Source organism: Odocoileus virginianus, chromosome 7, assembly GCF_023699985.2.
Source record: "Odocoileus virginianus isolate 20LAN1187 ecotype Illinois chromosome 7, Ovbor_1.2, whole genome shotgun sequence".
Lineage (NCBI taxonomy): Eukaryota > Metazoa > Chordata > Mammalia > Artiodactyla > Cervidae > Odocoileus > Odocoileus virginianus.
In genome coordinates, this window is record NC_069680.1 from 28,086,338 (window position 1) to 28,104,510 (window position 18,173).

Here is an 18,173-nt window from a genome sequence, read left to right on the forward strand (position 1 = left end):
GCTGTTTATGCATTCTATAAAAAATAGTGTGTATCTTGGCCAATGATGTTTAGACTTTGCCCACACACAAAGGCACATTGGCTGTGATGGCAGAACCTCAGGGACCAAACATTGCCTGAACAGGAGTGCACACCCGCTCCCTTGCCTGTTCCCTTTATCTCCTTAGATCCTCACCTCCCCCAGGCACACCAAGTGCCCTCAGCATCCATAGGGTTATTCACAGCATTACCCCAAAACCCTCCCCCTCCTCCTCCCCACAGGGCTAAAGCCCACCACGTTGCCCTCAACCCCACTTCACCTGAGGACTCCTCCAGCCATCATCCTACTTCACTATGTGAAGACACTGCCCAGAACTTTCCATGACACCTACCTGGCACTCTGCACACATTGTCCTGTATGGCAAACTTTCTCTCATTAAACCTCATAGTTCACAAATGGACACAAGCCATAAAAATTGTCAGAGTGTCTGCATCCTGGGTAGAAAGCTGACATTTTGTCTTGGCAAATACATTGGTGAACTCTTTCCTTAGACAAAGATGGCTCCCTTAACCTGGGCTGGAGAGAGGAGGTCATGAAAGAGAACGTTAACTAAGAACAGGCTAGCCCTGACACCATCATGAAAAAGTTCCCATCCCAGCCAGGCAGTGGAGGAGCTGGGTCTGTGTCCATCCTCGTGGCATGGATTAAGGCGGAGGGAGAAGGACAGGAAAGGGGACCCACAGGGCCAAGGGCAAGCAAGACACACTTCTGCTTGAACATCTTGCTTTCCTATCTCAGAGTTTCCCCGTTCTTCTGTGATAGCTAAGCATTGGTTAAAGCAGTTTAAAGTCTCCATTTCTTTTTTTTTTCCATTTATTTTTATTAGTTGGAGGCTAATTACTTTACATCATTGTAGTGGTTTTTGTCATACATTGAAATGAATTAGCCATGGATTTACATGTATTCCCCATCCCGGTCCCCCCTCCCACCTCCCTCTCCACCCGATTCCTCTGGGTCTTCCCAGTGCACCAGGCCCGAGCACTTGTCTCATGCACCCAACCTGGGATGGTGATCTGTTTCACTCTAGATAATATACATGTTTCGATGCTGTTCTCTTGAAACATCCCACCCTCGCCTTCTCCCAGAGTCCACAAGTCTGTTCTATTCATCTGAGTCTCTTTTTATGTTTTGCATATAGGGTTATCGTTACCATCTTTCTAAATTTCATATATATGTGTTAGTATACTGTAATGGTCTTTATCTTTCTGGCTTACTTGGCTCTGTATAATGGGCTCCAGTTTCATCCATCTCATTAGAACTGATTCAAATGAATTCTCTTTAATGGCTGAGTAATATTCCATGGTGTGTATGTACCACAGCTTCCTCATCCATTCGTCTGCTGATGGGCATCTAGGTTGCTTCCATGTCCTGGCTATTATAAACAGTGCTGCAATGAACATTGGGGTGCACGTGTCTCTTTCAGATCTGGTTTCCTTGGTGTGTATGCCCAGAAGTGGGATTGCTGGGTCATATGGCAGTTCTATTTCCAGCTTTTTAAGTAATCTTCACACTGTTTTCCATAGTGGCTGTACTAATTTGCATTCCCACCAACAGTGTAAGAGGGTTCCCTTTTCTCCACACCCTCTCCAGCATTTATTGCTTGTTAAAGTCTCCATTTCTATTCTGATAATATGAAATGGTCCACGTTGGAGCATAAAGTATAGATCACACTCACTTCTGAAACAGACTCACACAGCAACCCTTTCAAAACAAGCTCGGAGAACATCCTGACCTCATGGATAGTCTTCAGCTTGCACTTAAGTTTAGGAAAAAGCAAAACCACACCAAGAGAAAGAAAGAAAGAGAAAGAAGAAAAACATTTTAATCATGTATCCTTCAAACCTCAAAAAAAAAAAAAGATACAAACATTCATGAAAATATGAAAGAAAAATAGGAAATACAAGACCATTTCATTTTTTAAAATTTCCTGGAAAAGTATGAGTATAGGTGTTCCTAACTGCACAGTACTGGGGCCATGCAAAAAATCAATGACTACCTGCACCCTTACTTAGTAATTCATGACCCCTTAAAATTGGGAGCAAGGGGAACGTTTTGGTTAAAGATAGGTGAGTAAACCTACTTCTCCCACCCCTTTCAAAGTCACTGGAAACAATCTGAAAAGGAAGGGAAAGCATCATCATAAAATGAACAAGGAAAGAGCCAGAGCTCCAAAGCACAGCAGGATGCATACCTGCAGAGAACTGTAAAACACAGCTGAAGACGCAGAAGACACGGAGAGATAAGGCAGGCCTCCAAACTGAAGCTACTCACCAATGTCCATAAAAGTCAGTGTCACAGTCCTGATATTCTCTTCATCAGTCTTTAATTAGATCTGTGACTAGGGTAGATCATGCAAGAAGTAAACCAGTCAATGGTCAGCAGAAATCAATGTAAAGGAGGAACCACATAGAGACCCCACTTTCACTTATGGAGGATGTGGCATCTGACCTGAGGGAAACTGCCCAAGTTTTCTTTTGAGGAAGAGGAGGCCATCTCGACCAGATCATGAAACGGAGAGGCTGTGACTAAGGACTTTGTAAAACCCAGTGACTTTACGGTTGCTGAAAACTGAGAGAGTGTTTCTTACCCACCTCAAAGATATCAGAGGTGCTATGGGCAGAATGTTTTTTTAAGAACCCCTGAAATCACACACTGAAATTTCATCTCCAAGGTGATGGTATTAGGGGATGGAGTGTTTGCTTAGGTCATGAGGGTAATTGTAAAGCCCTCATGAATGAGATTGGTGACCTTATCAAAGATCCCCTACCTCTTCCATCCTGTGAGGACACAGGGAGAAGCATCATTTCTGAACCAGATGCAAGCTCCAGCCAGACACCAAAATTGCAAGCACCATGATCGTGGTTGCACTCCCAGCTTCCAGGACTATGAGAGATGAATGTTTCTAGTTTATAAGCTGCCCAGTTCATGGTATATTTACCACAGCAGCCCAAATGGAATAAGACAAAAACAACCTGATTCTTTAATAATCAAAGAAGAGAGGAAGATTCAAAACAGATGCTATAAGGCATCTTATAAGAAGATAAGTGGATTGGAAGATACAAGAAAAATATAAACATTTACAAATTCAAATCAGTTCTCTGGTAGCCCAGTGGTAAAGAATCTGCCTGCAATGCAGGAGAGAGACCCAGATTCAGTCCCAGGGTGGGAAAGATCCCCTGGAGGAGGACATGGAAACCTACCCCACTATGCTTGCCTAGAGAATTCCACAGACAGAGAAACCTGGTGGGCTACAGTCCATAGGGTCACAGAGTTGGACATGACTGAAATGACATAGCACACTCAGATGCACATCAGTTATACTTCAATTCTTAAAAATCCTAAAAATAAAAATAAGAAGTAACTCGGGGAGAGGGAATTAGGAATTTGGGGTTAACATATACACCTTACTACACACACACACACACACACACACACACACACACATATATATATAAAATAGATAATCATAAGGACCTACCATACAGCACAGAAAACTCTACTCAATTCTCTATAATAATCTATAAGGGAAAATAATCTGGTAAAGAATGGATACCTGTATATGAATATTATCTAGATGACTTTGCTGTACGCATGAAACCAACACATCATAAAGCAACTATATCTCAAAATAAAATAAAAATTAAACTTATATTTTTTAAAAGGTACAACTGCTTTCACAATTTATAAAATGCTCACAAAGCCTTGTGACATAATTAAACATTTAAAAATGTTCCAATGTAAAAATATTTTTTATCAAAAAAAATCTGAAGTAGTTTGGGAGCCCACAATTATAAGATTGGAAGTTACTTTAGTCCCTCTTTTTTATTCCTCAAGGGGGAAAATGAAGAATTCAAATTATATTGGAAACAACCAAAATTAGTACTCAGAAACACAACCAGGACAAAAAAAACGCAAAAAATAAAACTATAAGCTCTGGAGTTCCGCCTTCTGGTCATACAGAGCAGCATGTGTCAGACTAAGCCTCATGTTGGTTATAATAATTATAAGCTCTCAACAAAAGTCTTTAAAAAATAATTTTTGGAGGCACTGGAGAGCAACCAAAATTAGGCAGAAATTGGAGGTAGTTCAACCCTTGAAAGTCACAGAGGGTATGATTCACGTTTAATTGCTTCTCCTTCAAGAACCCTCCACCCCATGTGGTGGAGGCCCTTATATCAGCCTGTTAACAGGAGGACTTGGGGAAAAGTCAGGGCTGCCAGGATGATTAGAAATTACGAAGGAAACCCAGGAAAGGAGAGAGGCCCAGAAAGGGGAGTCTGTGGCTGTGAATAATTCCACCTCTGAATTACTGCCTGGCCCTGAACTCCACGTACGGGGGATAGCAGGGAAGCCCAGCTCTAAGCAGGGATGTCTCTTCCCACCGGGAAACTGTCTGGAATTTCAGTGACCAACTGAAAGGCACTTGTAATCACCCAGGCTACCAGTGAAGTCCCTGAAAGGCCAACCCAGAGTCAAGTCCATGTCACAGCCGGAGGCAACGGGAAGCCAGACCAGCAGGGGCTCATGGCCCAGGTCATCGTATTCCAGCCGTGGGGTCAAAGGACAAAGCTGAGACCAGGCCAGGAGGTGGACGTACAGCCTGGGTCCCTGTGAGGGTCCAGGAGCACCAAGGAGCCCTGCCCTCATTCCAGAACCTTCTTTCCCTGAAGCATTCCTGGGCTTCGCTTCTCCCAGATGTGCTCTTTCTCTGAATCTCAGCCGCGTTGCTCGTCCCTTTTCCAGTGTTTACCGAGTAAGCCCCTGTGCTGGCTGCTGCGTTTCCTCCAAATGGTTCTTCTCAGCTCCAAGCCTTCCTTCTGGATCTTCCCTTCTGACAAGACAGCATCCCCCTTTGGCCCCTCAGTGCCACATCCTTAAGACAGCCTGAATCCTTGGCAAGGGCAGGGCCAGATGCCTTTATGTGCAGTTAAGGTGTAAGGGACATGGTTAACCGGCGACACGTATGAACCCCGGTCATGACAAGCGTGTCACATAACAGATGCGCTTTCCTCCTCTACTGGAAATTTGCCAAGACTGTTTTTTCCTTACACATACACACCCTTCCCATTAACTAGTAATCAACTGGGGATCTTTCCATGAATTGTAACACTCTATTCTAAAGACCTTTTGCGGCGGTAAGTACAAACTGGAGAAAGGCATTTTGAAGCTTTCTGAAATTCAGCATCTCTAATGACTTTTAAATGTTGTCTATTTGTTCTGAGACAAATGGGTCATTCATTAATTCAAACGTCTATGCTCTGTTCATAGGAGATTGATTCAAAACACTATAAGACAAAAGCTAACTATGAACTTAGCTCTGTGACCCTGGGCAAGCTACTTATTAGCTCTAAATTTCTATTTCTTCCATAAAAAGGGAGTTATAATGTCACATACATGATAGAGGTGTTTGATAAATAATGTATGGGAGCATTTAGCCCACAGTTGGATCAAAGGAATCATTAAAGTTTGTGCAAGAAGGGTCAGGGCTTTGAATCCACAGCCAGTGCTCAGAACTCTGTTATACTTTCTGTAGTACGTAAAGCCCTCTGCCCTAAACTGAGTGCTCAGGAAATACAATAGATCATCGTGACTGTGGTTCTGAACCAGATTCTATACCAGCAGGGACTTACAAATAAACCTCTAAATAAACATACCAGTGCACAAAGATGGCAAAATGAAAAAAAAAATTTTTTTTTAAATAATGAATTATGGTCCTTTCTTTCCTTTTCCCTTAGTTTTATGAAGTTAAATAAATGAACACTTGAAGGAAACAGTTGTAGTTACAGTGTAAGTTATCAGTGTAAGTGGAACCAGATACAGAGATTCAGGGAGGGAGTATGAGGCATTCCCAGAGACAGGGACAGAACTGTGACACCCAACATAGCCAGATTAAAATTCACGAAGATACATACACCCCATGTTCATAGCCACCCTTTTCACAATAGCCAAGACACAGAGCAACCTACATGCCCATCAACATGAGTGGATATATATATGTGTGTGTGTGTATGTATATATATATCCAGTATATATATATGTGTGTGTGTGTGTGTGTGTGTGTGTGTGTGTGTGTGTGTAATGGAATACTACTCCGTCATAAAAAAGAATGAAATAATGCCATTTGCAGCAACATGGACAGACCTAGACATGATCATACTAAGTGAAGTCAGTCAGACAGAGAAAGGCAAATATCACATGATATCACTTATATGTGGAATCTGAAGTATGACACAAATGAATTTATCTACAAACCAGAAACAGGCATAGAGAACAGACTCATTGCTGCCAAGGGGAAGGGGATGGGGGAGGGACAGAGTGGGCGTTTGGGGTTAACAGACGTAAGCTATTGTATAGAGAATGGATAAACAACAACATCCTATTGTATGGCGTAGGGAACCTCATTCGGTGTCTTGCAGTAACCTACAGTGGAAGAGAACAAATATACGCATGCATTGTGTGTGCATGTGTGCTCAGCCACTTCAGTCGTGTCCAACTCTTTGTGACCCTATGGACTGTAGCCCACCAGGCTCCTGTCTCCGTGGGATTCTCCAGGCAAGAATACTGGAGTGGCCTCCTCCAGGGGATCTTCCTGACCCAGGGATCATTTCTGCATCTCCTGCATTGCAAGCAGATTCTTTACCACTGAGCCACCTTGGAAGCCCCATATATGCATCACTTCTTGGCAAATAGAAGGGGAATAAGTGAAAGATTTTATTTTCTTGGGCTCCAAAATCACTGCAGATGGTGACTGCAGCCACGAAATTAAAAGATGCTTGCTCCTTGGAAGGAAAGCTATGACAAACCTAGATAGCATATTAAAAAGCAAAGGCATGACTTTGCTGATAAAGGTCTACATGGTAAAAGCTATGGTTTTTCCAGTAGTCATGTACGGATGTGAGAGTTGGACTTATGATTGAGCCCCAAAGAACTGATGCTTTCAAATTGTGGTACTGGAGAAGACTCTTGAGAGTCCCTTGGACTGCAAGGAGATCAAACCAGTCAATTCTAAAGGGAATCAATCCTGAATATTCATTGGAAGGATTGATGTTGAAGCTGAAGCTCCAATACTTTGGCCATCTGATTCAAAGAGCCGACTCACTGCAAAAGACCCTGATGCTGGGAAAGATTGAAGGCAGAAGGAGAATGGGGCAGGAGAGGATGAGATGGTTGTGTGGCATCACCAACTCAATGGACATGAGTTTGAGCAAGCTCCAGGAGATAATGAAGTACAGGGAAGCCTGGCATGCTGCAGTCCATGGGGGTCACAGAGAGTTGGACACGACTTAGCAACTGAAGAACAACAATAACTGAGACGCTTTGCCGTATGGCAGAGATTAACACAGCATTGTAAATCAATTACACTTCAATAAAATAATTTTTTTAAAAAGAATTCTGACACCCAAAAAGAAGCTAAGAAGAAACACAGGTGTTTGAATAAAGTCCTGGACCATCACGATTCTAATAGGTGAGTCCTTTCTAGATAAATTAATATACAAAGCAATTTTTCAGAAAAACAAATTCTGCCCACTTTTTTTGAAAGTTTGAGAAATGTGCCAGTTTGGAGATACGCAACAGTCATAAAGAATTAAACACTGTTTTCCATTTTTTCACCGAGTTGCTATGGCCAGCTCTCATTAACGGTAAACAAGAATGAAACTTTGTAAGGAAAAAAAAATGGATTAATAAATTTTTTAAAAGTTTAGCCCTCTTAAGGGTCAGAATCAACAGACCCTGAAACCTAGGAAGCCAATGGCACAGACCATGTCTTTTCCTATCCCCAAACCCTGATACACTTCCCATTTCTTGACAAGCGTGTGGTACCTCACTGACTCTGTGCTGGGTGGATGCTGTGCTGAGTGCTTCTCTGGAAAGGTTCTTATCACCCAGTCACAGCAATCACGGATGTCGGGGCCAGGATCTGGACTCACGTTGGTCCGATCCCAACGTGGGTGTCCTCATCCCCACCTCAGAGCATACACCTGCTGCTCAGTCTCACTTTCTGTTGTTACTCATCACCCACCCACCCCCCAAGCAGCATCCACGTTTTCCTGATGCTTTCATTTTGCTCCTGTTGTTCTCTCTGCAAAAATGCCCCCCAGTAAGGCCATGGACATTCACTCAACTTGCTGTGATGATAATTTCAAGATGTACATAAATCAAATCATTATGCTTCAACGGGGATATATGTCACTTATAGCTCAATACATGGGAAGACAATCAATGCCCCTCCCCCGCCACATCTGTTGAAAGCCAGCCTTCCCTCTACGTAATCCTCAGAGGTCGCTGATCCCCTCCAGAGAGAGATTTCTGCACTCCTGCCCCACCCCTCCACCTTGGTTCTCCCTGACTGTACCTGAAGCTGTTTTTCCACACCTGGTACTCCTGGCACCTCTCTTAAGGAAATCAGAAGGGTATGTGGAGGCTCATGGGGTCCTGGAAAGTGCCTGGGCTTTCCCACCGGAGGTGGAAGCCTGTTCTGTTTCTTGCTCTCTCTATGATGCTGAGTAACCTCCTCAGAATCCCATCTGTAAAACAGATGCATCCTCCCCCATTCAGAAGGGCTCCCGTGAGGGTAGAATTGGATGAGCCCATGAGTCCCGCTTCCTTCCACCCCCACCCCCCCAACCCCCTGCCACTGACAGTCCTCCTACCTGTGCCTGGCCTGGAGGTAAGATGGTATTTCTCTTGCTGCCTGGTTAAATTATATAAGGCACACAGACTGATAGTAGATTATTCATCATGCCTTTCCTGCTCAGCCCAGTACATAGTAGGGCCTCTGACTAGCCATCAAATTGGACGAATGCACATCTCTTCCACAACATGGAAAACCAGTCACATCACCCTCATGTATTCAGTCCAGATCTCATAACACACATCTTTAATACAATAGGAATTATTCAGAGTTATTAACATTTAGAAACAGTCTTTGCAAAGAACTTCTAAATCTTTAGTAAGAGCTGTGTTTACATAAATATTTATTGAGTTTAAAGCTTTCAGTGTATATTGTAAACAACACTTCCAGGCATCGTTCTTATTATGGATCAGAATAGACAGAATTTAACTGTTCATATTCTGTTCTCAGTTACTAAAGATATATCACCCTGCCTGGGTATCTCTGGAACCAGCAAATAGAAGCAAGGAAATAAAGAACACGACTCCAGGGTCCTCAGTTAACATTATCACTCGCCAGGCATGGGATGGGTCCATAAACTCATCTCAACCTTTATTTCCCATTTTTTAAATGGGGATGGTTTGGTCACGGCACTCACAGCATTGTTGTAAGAATCCAATTAGAAACTGAGTACAAAGCTGCTAACATGTCAGAGACGCAACGTTACTAACAATCAGTGGCACCAAACATAGCTCTGAGCTTCCTGGGTAACCAGTCTCAAAGGATAACCACAGTTTACGCGGTTTCTGATGTTCACTAAGAGGAAGCTTTACAGTTCTTTGGAAAAGAAACTCTAAGACTCTGCTCAGGGAAATCTGCCATCTTGACACACACAGGAGACCAGCAGTTTCCTAACGAATGGTGTGCTTTGGGTTGTTTTGAAAGGAACAGACCTTGTTCCTCAGAGTATTTCTCCCAGTGACTCCTGATGGTAGTTGAGGACACTGCTAGATTGTCACACAGGGAAGGGGTTCCCAGGCAGCCAGATTTCCTGCTCCTTGCAATTCCTTTTGGGGCTTGAGAATGTTTCAGAATGATAAAACGGCACCATTATCTATAGATCTTCCACATGGCGAAAAGGGAGAGGGAAGAATAGGGAGGAAGAGAGAGGGGAAGAGAAAGAACCTCTCAGACAACAACTTCACCTACTCAGAGGTCAAAGAGTCTCGGGGATCTTTGATTTTTCAAAACTGTCTCATTTGACAAGCTAGAGAGAGATGAAAATTTTTACTAGAGCACAGCAGTTCACCAGGAGAAAAATGCCAAACTAAAATACTTCCTTGTTCTAAAGTTAATTATTAAGCCACAGTTCTTTTTTTTTTTATCAATTAGCACAACCCTCATTTATCTAATGCTCGATATTCAGCAAATATTCACTGGACATCTATACAGGCCTAAGGATGTTATAAAAGCATATAACAAAAATAATAGCAGGCATTTACTGAGTGCTTTCTATGAGTCAAGGGAAAATTCTGGATATTCACAGTCAAAAAAATAGGGTCTCAGCCATCACCCTGGAGAAGCAAAGGCTTTCCTCTTCCCCCTGCCAGGATTTAGGGAGCAGGGACCTGGTGTTCTCCCTGGGAGGGAACCAGGAGAGCACTGAAGGCTGGGGAGGTCACCTTGAAGATATGAAAGTACATCTCTTATCAAAGGGCAGTATGGCCCTGTCTGCAAGATCAAAAATCCCTTGACAGGGAGAGGTGAAGACATTCAAGAAGGAAAGGTGAAGATGGACTGTCCTGGGAAAATGGAGATTCCAGGACTGACCCTACATCCTTGCAAAAAGCAGGTCTGCAGCTGTTTCCTGCAAGTCATGCAGCCGCAGTCTGGAATCTTCTGTCCTGCCCCTACAGATGCAAGTCATCCTCCTACACCAAGCTTCCTAAACGCGCCCTCCCCCGTGCTCTGCGAGCAGCCAGAGCGCCCTGGATTGCAGGACTGCCTCTTCACTGCCCCCACTTGGAAGAAACCCATGGTTGGTCCCCAGCACCCTCAGGATACAAGTGGACTCTTCACAAGTCTGTTCTCATCAACCTCCCAGGCTCTGCTTCCCTGAGTCCTTCTTGCCATCCTCAGTCCCAGGTCGAAGAGCCATCCTCCGTCCACCAGCTCCTCACCTGGGGGCCAGCCAACCTCAGGCAGGGCTTCAGTGAAAGTGTGAGACAGGAAAGCCCTGGCCAGTTCCTCTTGTGCCCACTCACCGTGATGTTCCTCTCTGATTGGTCAACGTGAACATGTCAACATCAGACTCCTCCATCACTTTCTTTGAGATAAGGGCTGTCAGCCTATTTTAATTGTTGGTGGACTGTTTTGGAGTACCTTCCCTCGCGAGCTCTGAGATAACCATGCACAGAACAGCAGAATACAAATTCTGCATCCCTGGGATGGGGAGGGTAGCCACTTTTCTGAAATCAAGTGATTTTTTTCTTTCAGAGACACATAGCTCAGTACAATCTTTCACTTGTGCTGCAAAACACTGAATCTTGACATTGAGGGTGCACAAGTGAAAATGATGGAGCTAAAGGGCCAGAGCTCTTCCTGCATCACTGGATCCACCTCCCCTTCACCACACACCACAACACACTCCAGGGAGCTGAAGCCTCCAGAGCAAGATTTGATGCCAAATTCAGTGAACCTGGCAAGTTTCACTGGGGATCTCAAGGAAAATGAATAGACTCCCTCTCTGAATGGGATCAAAAAAATCTAAGCAGAAAATACCAACAATGCTTTGTTTCCACACCAAACTTAGCCCCTGGGGAAATTACACTCAGATGATTTATGGAATGTGGGTCTTTAACTGCCGTACACTTTGCAGCACCGACAAAGACAACAGTAATGTATAATTGATTCCACTTGGATCTCAGCAAGTCAATAAAGAACTTTGTTTATACATAATTTTGTTGGGCAAATCTCCCAGATGGTACTGAAATGTTGCATTTTTAAGATGTTGAGTTTGGTCCAGGAGGATCATAAATTATAAAGATAATGTGTCTTTTGTATCGTTACAGTCATCTAATTGTAATCACAATTATAGTCACTGTGAAATCTAACTACATTCTATTTCAGCATTACTCCCGACATTTTTTAAAGCTTCATTTATTTAAGAGCCAAAAGTCAAAATAAGGGTTCCAGAATCCCAGAGCTCCACCTGCTAACACAAGAGCAATTGTGCAAATTAAAATCTATCATGGAAATAAAAATTTAATATTTTCATAATTGGAATTAGCAGCAGTGCAAACATCAACTCTCTGATAGGTTTCAGGTTAACTTTCTCACTCTCTAGAAAGATGCTTTAGCTAGGTTCCTAGGAAACTAACACTCTATCTCTGCAATAATTTTATACTCTCTGAAACATGTAATTTGTGCTTTTATTAAGGATAAAGTTATGTTTCTCTCTGCTGCATCACACAAAACTGCTTGAGCAGATTAGCACAATATTGGAAAGTAGGTTTATGATGGTGGGATTTAAAATATAAGGTCCCAGCTTAGGAAAAGCCTTTGGGAGCCCCTGGTGGGTGCATTTCAAAGAGCCTGGCTTGTGTCCCAGAGCAGCTGAGAGCACCCCAGCCTGCCCCCACGTGACTCCCTCCCAAGGGAGCAACAGGGCCTGCATATTAAGACTCTGTGAACAGAGAAAACAAGCAGTAGTTTCAAAAACAAGCCCCTGGATGGAAAATTACCCAGGCAGATGCCAAAGATGGCCGGCACTGGCTTGTAATTGAGCTGTTTCTCCTGAGAGCAACACTGCATCACCTGCTCCAGGTGAGAGGCCTCGGGATTTGGGTATCAGGGGATGGTTAATGATTCTCTCGAGTCATGGCAGGAAGCCCAGCTGGCTGTTGAACAGACAGGAGGTTCAGGTCAGGAGAGGGGGACCTGGAATAAGAGACTAGCGCAGCACGTCTCGTACCTGAGTAAGCTTCCCAGTCACCAGAGATGGCCAGGCTGGTAGCTGCAGTTCTAAGAGGTCTCTGGCTTCTGCAGCCGGTCTGCAAACCACACGCACAAATCCACAGCGCGAGATCCTATGCTCTGTCAGAGGCAAGTGGTCCTTGCCTGGACCCAGGGCAACACCTGGCATCTGTTAGAAACAGACTCAGACCCACCCAGGACCTATTGATTCAGAATCCACAGCTTAACGAGATTCTCCAGGTGGTTGGTGCACATATTAAGTTTGAAAAGCACTGTAGCACCTGCTATTTAAGGCCCTTTCGCCCCAGGATTCAGCTAATTCTGCGTCTACATGATTCCAGCATGAATGTGTGTCGGGGGTGGGGTGGGGATGAAGGAGCTCGTTTGGGAATGGAAAAGAGGGTGTGGTTCACTTCTAACCCTTGACTGAATTCCTCTTTCCCACACCCTCTTGCCCCCAAAACATACTGAGTAAAGTAAGGTTTTGCATCTACCCTCCTGGACAACCAGCTGGTACAAGTGCAAAGCACATAAATCAGCCCTGAGCCAGCCATGCCCATCATAACAGCATAATGACCGCTGCCCATGCTTGAGGGTCGCCCTGACCCTGTGTCTGAGAGCAAAGTGGCGCCGGCCTGACCCCACAGCCTCGCCACGGCATGGTCTGGGCCAGTAGATGCTTGTGGGCAGACCGAGGGCTATTGGGTGAGGACGCATGGAGACAGCCCCTGCGGGTGCTGCAACACGCCCCGCCTCCACACCCCCTCCACCCCCAGGGCTGGCGCTCTTCACAGGGCTCTCACCCCAGCTGTCCGAACCCGCAGCTCCTCTCCAGAAATGCCTGGGTTCTGAGCCTCAGCGCCCCGAAACTGTCTGCCGGGTCCCAGCCTAGAGCAGGAACGGGCAAACGTTTCCTGCAAAGGGCCAGATGGCTAATACCTCAGACTCTGTGAGTCACACACTCAGCTGTGCAGCCACTCTCCTCAGTCGGTGCTGTTTCCAATCAGCCAAAGACAATACCTAAGCTGCAGGCCATGTTCCAACAAAACTTTATTTATGAACACTGACACCTGGATTTCATATAATTTTTATGTATTACAAAACGTGATTCCTCTTTTGCGTTTACTTTAACAATTCAAAAATGCAAAATTTCTTATCTCAAGAATCATACAAAAAACAGGAAATAGGTAGTGACTGGATCTGGACCACAGTCTGACCTCATCTAAAAATCAAGTGCAAGGTTAAGGTCAAGTCCTGGTTACGTATCTGCCTAGCTGTGTGGCCCTAGCGAACCGAGGGCTACTGTCCCAGTGACAGGAGATGTCACACAGACTGTGGCCTTCGGTGAGTGAGCAGTAAGTGATGGCTGCTGCTAATGTCGTGCTCTAGAAAAAGTCAGTGGAGACAGGAAAGACCAACATGCTTCAGTCAGGACCAGACCTTGTTCGCTAAACACCTATGGGAGTATGGAAGAAGGTCTCTCCATGGAGCCCCGATCTGAAGCGGCTCTGTGGACACTGAGGTGTCTACGCGGGGTCACCAGGAGGATGCAATGAAGCATTTGACATTTAACATGGGCAGAGACAGCACAAGGGCAGGCAGGGCTGAGGTAAGAGCAGAGGGGCGCTCAGGCGGCCAGAACAAGCCCCCATCAATCTCACCCACAGGAAAGGAGCCAAGGGGTCCCTACAAAGGCTGGACCTGGGGGTCCGGCTCTTCTGCTTGTGAGCCCCAGGAAAAGCCAGTAATTCAGCCTGTTTGAGCCCTTGCCCTCATCCTCTATCATATGCTTGTTCATTGGCTTGGCGAATATTTACTGAATACCTACTGTGTGCCAGGCACTGAGCTATGTGTATGTGTAATATATACACACATATATATATGTGTGTATGTGTAATATATACACACATATATATAGGTGTGTATATGTATATATAATATATAATATATAATATATATATAATATATGTGTATGTGTAATATAGTCAAAAAACCCAGATGATGGATCAGCAGCTAGATAAATGATAGATGGATAGATACATGATGGGTTGATGGGTTGATAAACAGATAAACACTAACAACTACCATCACCAACTGTCTCACCTCAGGATAACCTGATCGGCCTCTTGGGTGGTGCACAGCGAGACCAAAGGCCTCAGTTCAGCCCACAGAAGGACTCCCCAGCCGCGTGCTGTCGGGTGTCAGGAGTGGCAGGACTCTGGCCAGATGGACAACAGATTGATTGACACAGGAAGGGGTGCTGTTTTTGCTGGACTGTCCAAGTTTTCCAAAGAAACTCAAAACTGGCAGTGCACCCAATGGCAAATATTGCCCTCTAGCTCAAAAACTCCCAAAGCCTATGGTCCAAATAAAGCACACCTGTGAGCTGAATGCATCTGGCCCATAGGCCACCCATCTGTGACCTCTGACTTAGAAAAAGAGTCAGCAAAACAAAGAAATTGCTAACTCACACTGAAGGAAGGGAGCAGAATGCAGAGCAGACTGTGGGCGACTCGGGGGAGGGAGGCTAATGGGGTGTGTCCAGGGCACTGTGCCCAGTGGGCTCTGAAGGACAAAAATGTCTCATCTCAGCACTGCGTTGTTGTGACACCAACTCCCTCATCCCGGCCAGACTGAGGGCGATCTGCCTGGAGCAAGTGGTACAGGGAGAGATGCTTCTGCTTAGGGGCGGGGGCGCTGAGGACCACCTCTGGAGCAGGATGCTGTTGGCAGGGTGGTGACCAGCAAGGGCAGGACCCCTGAAGCCACTTGACTAACCATGAGAACTAAAAACCCCTCAGGATCACATAAACAGCTTACACATAAAAGAGGAGGATGGGGCCCATCTGAAAGGCCAAGTTCACCCAGCCTATGACTGTTTAGACAGAGGAAAACAAAGCCTGACCTTCAAGGGGTCTGCTGCAGACACATACACCCTCACAGCACTGGGGAAGGGGGAATGACTCTCATTTACCCACAAAGAAAGCAAGGAGCAGACAATGTGGTACTGTGTCCAAAATCTCACAGAAAGAACACCCCAGAATCTACCCAGTTCTGTCTGATGTTGTTACTGTCACAGCCCAACTCAGTCTGGAGAAGAAGACCCTGTGCCTGGTTCCCCAAAGGGTACCTAAGAGTGGAGAAAGTCCTGGGCTACACAGGACAGAGCGGGTTCCACACATGCTGTTTGCCCAGGAGATGCTGAGGACCCAGGGGAGGATGGAGCTGGAGTCTGACTATGAGGCTGAAGCCCAGCGTCCCACCATCATCTGCTGTGTTTCTGTCTTCTAGCCTCTCAGTTTCCTAATCTGTGAAATGGGAATAATGATAGCAGTCCCTTACCTTGAGAGCTTCATCATGGAAGACTGTGTGATATGAAAGGCCTCCGTCTAAGACGCTCTGGCATCCGTTGGGTTGGGTTTTGCTGCTGTCATTGTTGCCATGGGGATCTGTGTGTTTTCCCACACACCTCAGTCATCTAGGAAGGAAGCCCTGACTCCCAACCACAGTCGTCAACCACCTCCTGGAGCCGGGCTCTGTGTCTACCGCATGATCTCATGCCATCAGTCCCTCCCTCAGGGACTCATCTTCAGATCCACCCGTGTCACCTGGGCTGTAGTGACCCCAACATGGGGTGGGGTCTCGGGGTCAAGAGAGCTGGAGTCCATCAAGGGTTCGGGCACCCACCGCTGGGTCTCTCGGGGCTTCTGCCTCTGCAAACTCTCTGTCTTCATCCAGCTCTCCTCCAGGTGGGCCTCTGCTTCGTCCTGACCAATGACCTGCACTCTTTCCATCAGGTCCCCCTGGCCAGTGTCACGGCCTATTAGAGCCCAGGCGGGACTCTTGTCTTTATCACAACGACCTCAGGGGCACACCCACTATATGGGGGGCAAGGGGCCCTTGGCGTCTGAATCCAGTCACTATGGGTGGAATTTTGCCTGAAGGCCTAAGGATCACTGGGCTTGTTCTCTCCTCAGAGTCTGCTTACAGGTAGGGCTGGGCCCATGACCGCTCTTTTGCCAGATTCATTCCGTTATTGAGCCTAGGCTCCTCTGCTCGGTGCTTGCCAAGCCAATGTCATCAGGAGACACCTTGTTGGAACAAGGAATAATGACTCTCATCGGAAAGCAAGCAGACCAAGAAGATGACCGACCAGCTTCTCTGAAAAAATCATCTTCCCTCAGTCGCTGGGACTCCTTTTATATACAGGAGGGGGAGGGGCGGGGCCTACTGTGGCATCAGCCAATGGCTGAGCGGGACCACTAACGGTCGCTGGTTGACAGTTGCTCACTAACGGTCCCTTGCTTGGGGGAGGGGCCCACGGCAGCGCCAAGCAATAGCTGACCGGGGCTTTAGAGCTCACACCTGCCTACTACACCCTGAGTAGAAAGGTGAGACCCCCTGCAGCACAGGGTCTGAAGAAGTACTGGCCACTCTAGCGTCCTTATTCTCCAGCTGTCTGTGGAGCGAGGCGCGCAGGCGGCAGAGACTACGATGGCAGTGCGGAGGCAGTTGACCTGCCCATTCGCTTCAGTTCAGTTCAGTTCAGTCATTCAGTCATGTCCGACTCTGCGACCCCATGGACTGCAGCACTCCAGGCTTCCCTGTCCATCACCAACTCCCGGAGTTTACTAAAACTCATGTCCATCAAGTTGGTGATGCCATCCAGCCATCTCATCCTCTGTCATCCCCTTCCTCTCCCACCTTCAAACTTTCCCAGCATCAGGGTCTTTTCCAATGAGTCAGTTCTTCACATCAGGTGGCCAAAGTATTGGAGTTTCAGCTTCAGCATCAGCCATTCTGACTGGCCCATCACTGGGATCCATGTCTGAGGTGATGGGTGACCCTGCCTCTGGCTTCACCAGTCGGTTTATGACCGATGAGACGGCCAGGGAGCTGCAAACTCTCTGGTTTTGGGAGGGAGAAAAGCATGTGTTTGTTTGGGTACCTAATGTTCCTGGAGCATAGCTGCCTGCTGCCCACTTGTGCGATGGGTGGGCGGTGGGTGCTGGCCGGTCTGGTGGACTAGGCTTGGCCTCAGGCGGGAGAGGGTTGGCACCAGGGAGCGGGGAGGGAAAGGTCCATCACACTTGGGGTTCAGGCCGGGGAGGCCGCTATTACCATTCTGACTTTGAGCAGGAGTCCCGCCTACACACAGAGACTCTTGCCATGACCATGTCACCTGTGCTAATGATAAGCACACCTATTTTTTTAATTACTTTATTTTTTTCTTGAAGGATAATTAGTTTATAGAATTTTGCAGTTTTCTGTCAAACCTCAACATGAATCAGCCGTAGGTATACGTGTATCCCCTCCCTCCCATCTCCCTCCCCACCCCACCCCCCTAGGTTGATACAGAGCCCCTGCTTGAGTTTCCTGAACCCTACAGTGAACTCCTATTGGCTATCTATTTTACCTATGGTAATGTACGTTTCCGTGTTACTCTTTCCATACATCTCACCCTCTCCTCCCCTCTCCCCATGTCCATCTCTATGTAAGCACACCTATTTTTTTAATCTTCTGACTTGATGTTCACCCGAGTAGGCCC

At 46.1% G+C, this 18,173-nt stretch overlaps 1 protein-coding gene across 7 annotated transcripts in view; it reads right to left on the reverse strand.

Annotated features, from left to right (window-relative positions):
* Positions 1-16,789, reverse strand: part of C7H10orf90 (chromosome 7 C10orf90 homolog) — a 384,378-nt gene extending 367,589 nt beyond the window's left edge. For all 7 annotated transcript variants that reach the window (XR_011488667.1, XR_011488668.1, XM_070470407.1 and 4 more), the window contains exon 1: positions 15,968-16,789. The gene's annotated coding sequence lies outside the window, so the exon portion shown is untranslated. The remainder of the gene's footprint in view (positions 1-15,967) is intronic.
* Positions 16,790-18,173: the final 1,384 nt, after the last annotated feature.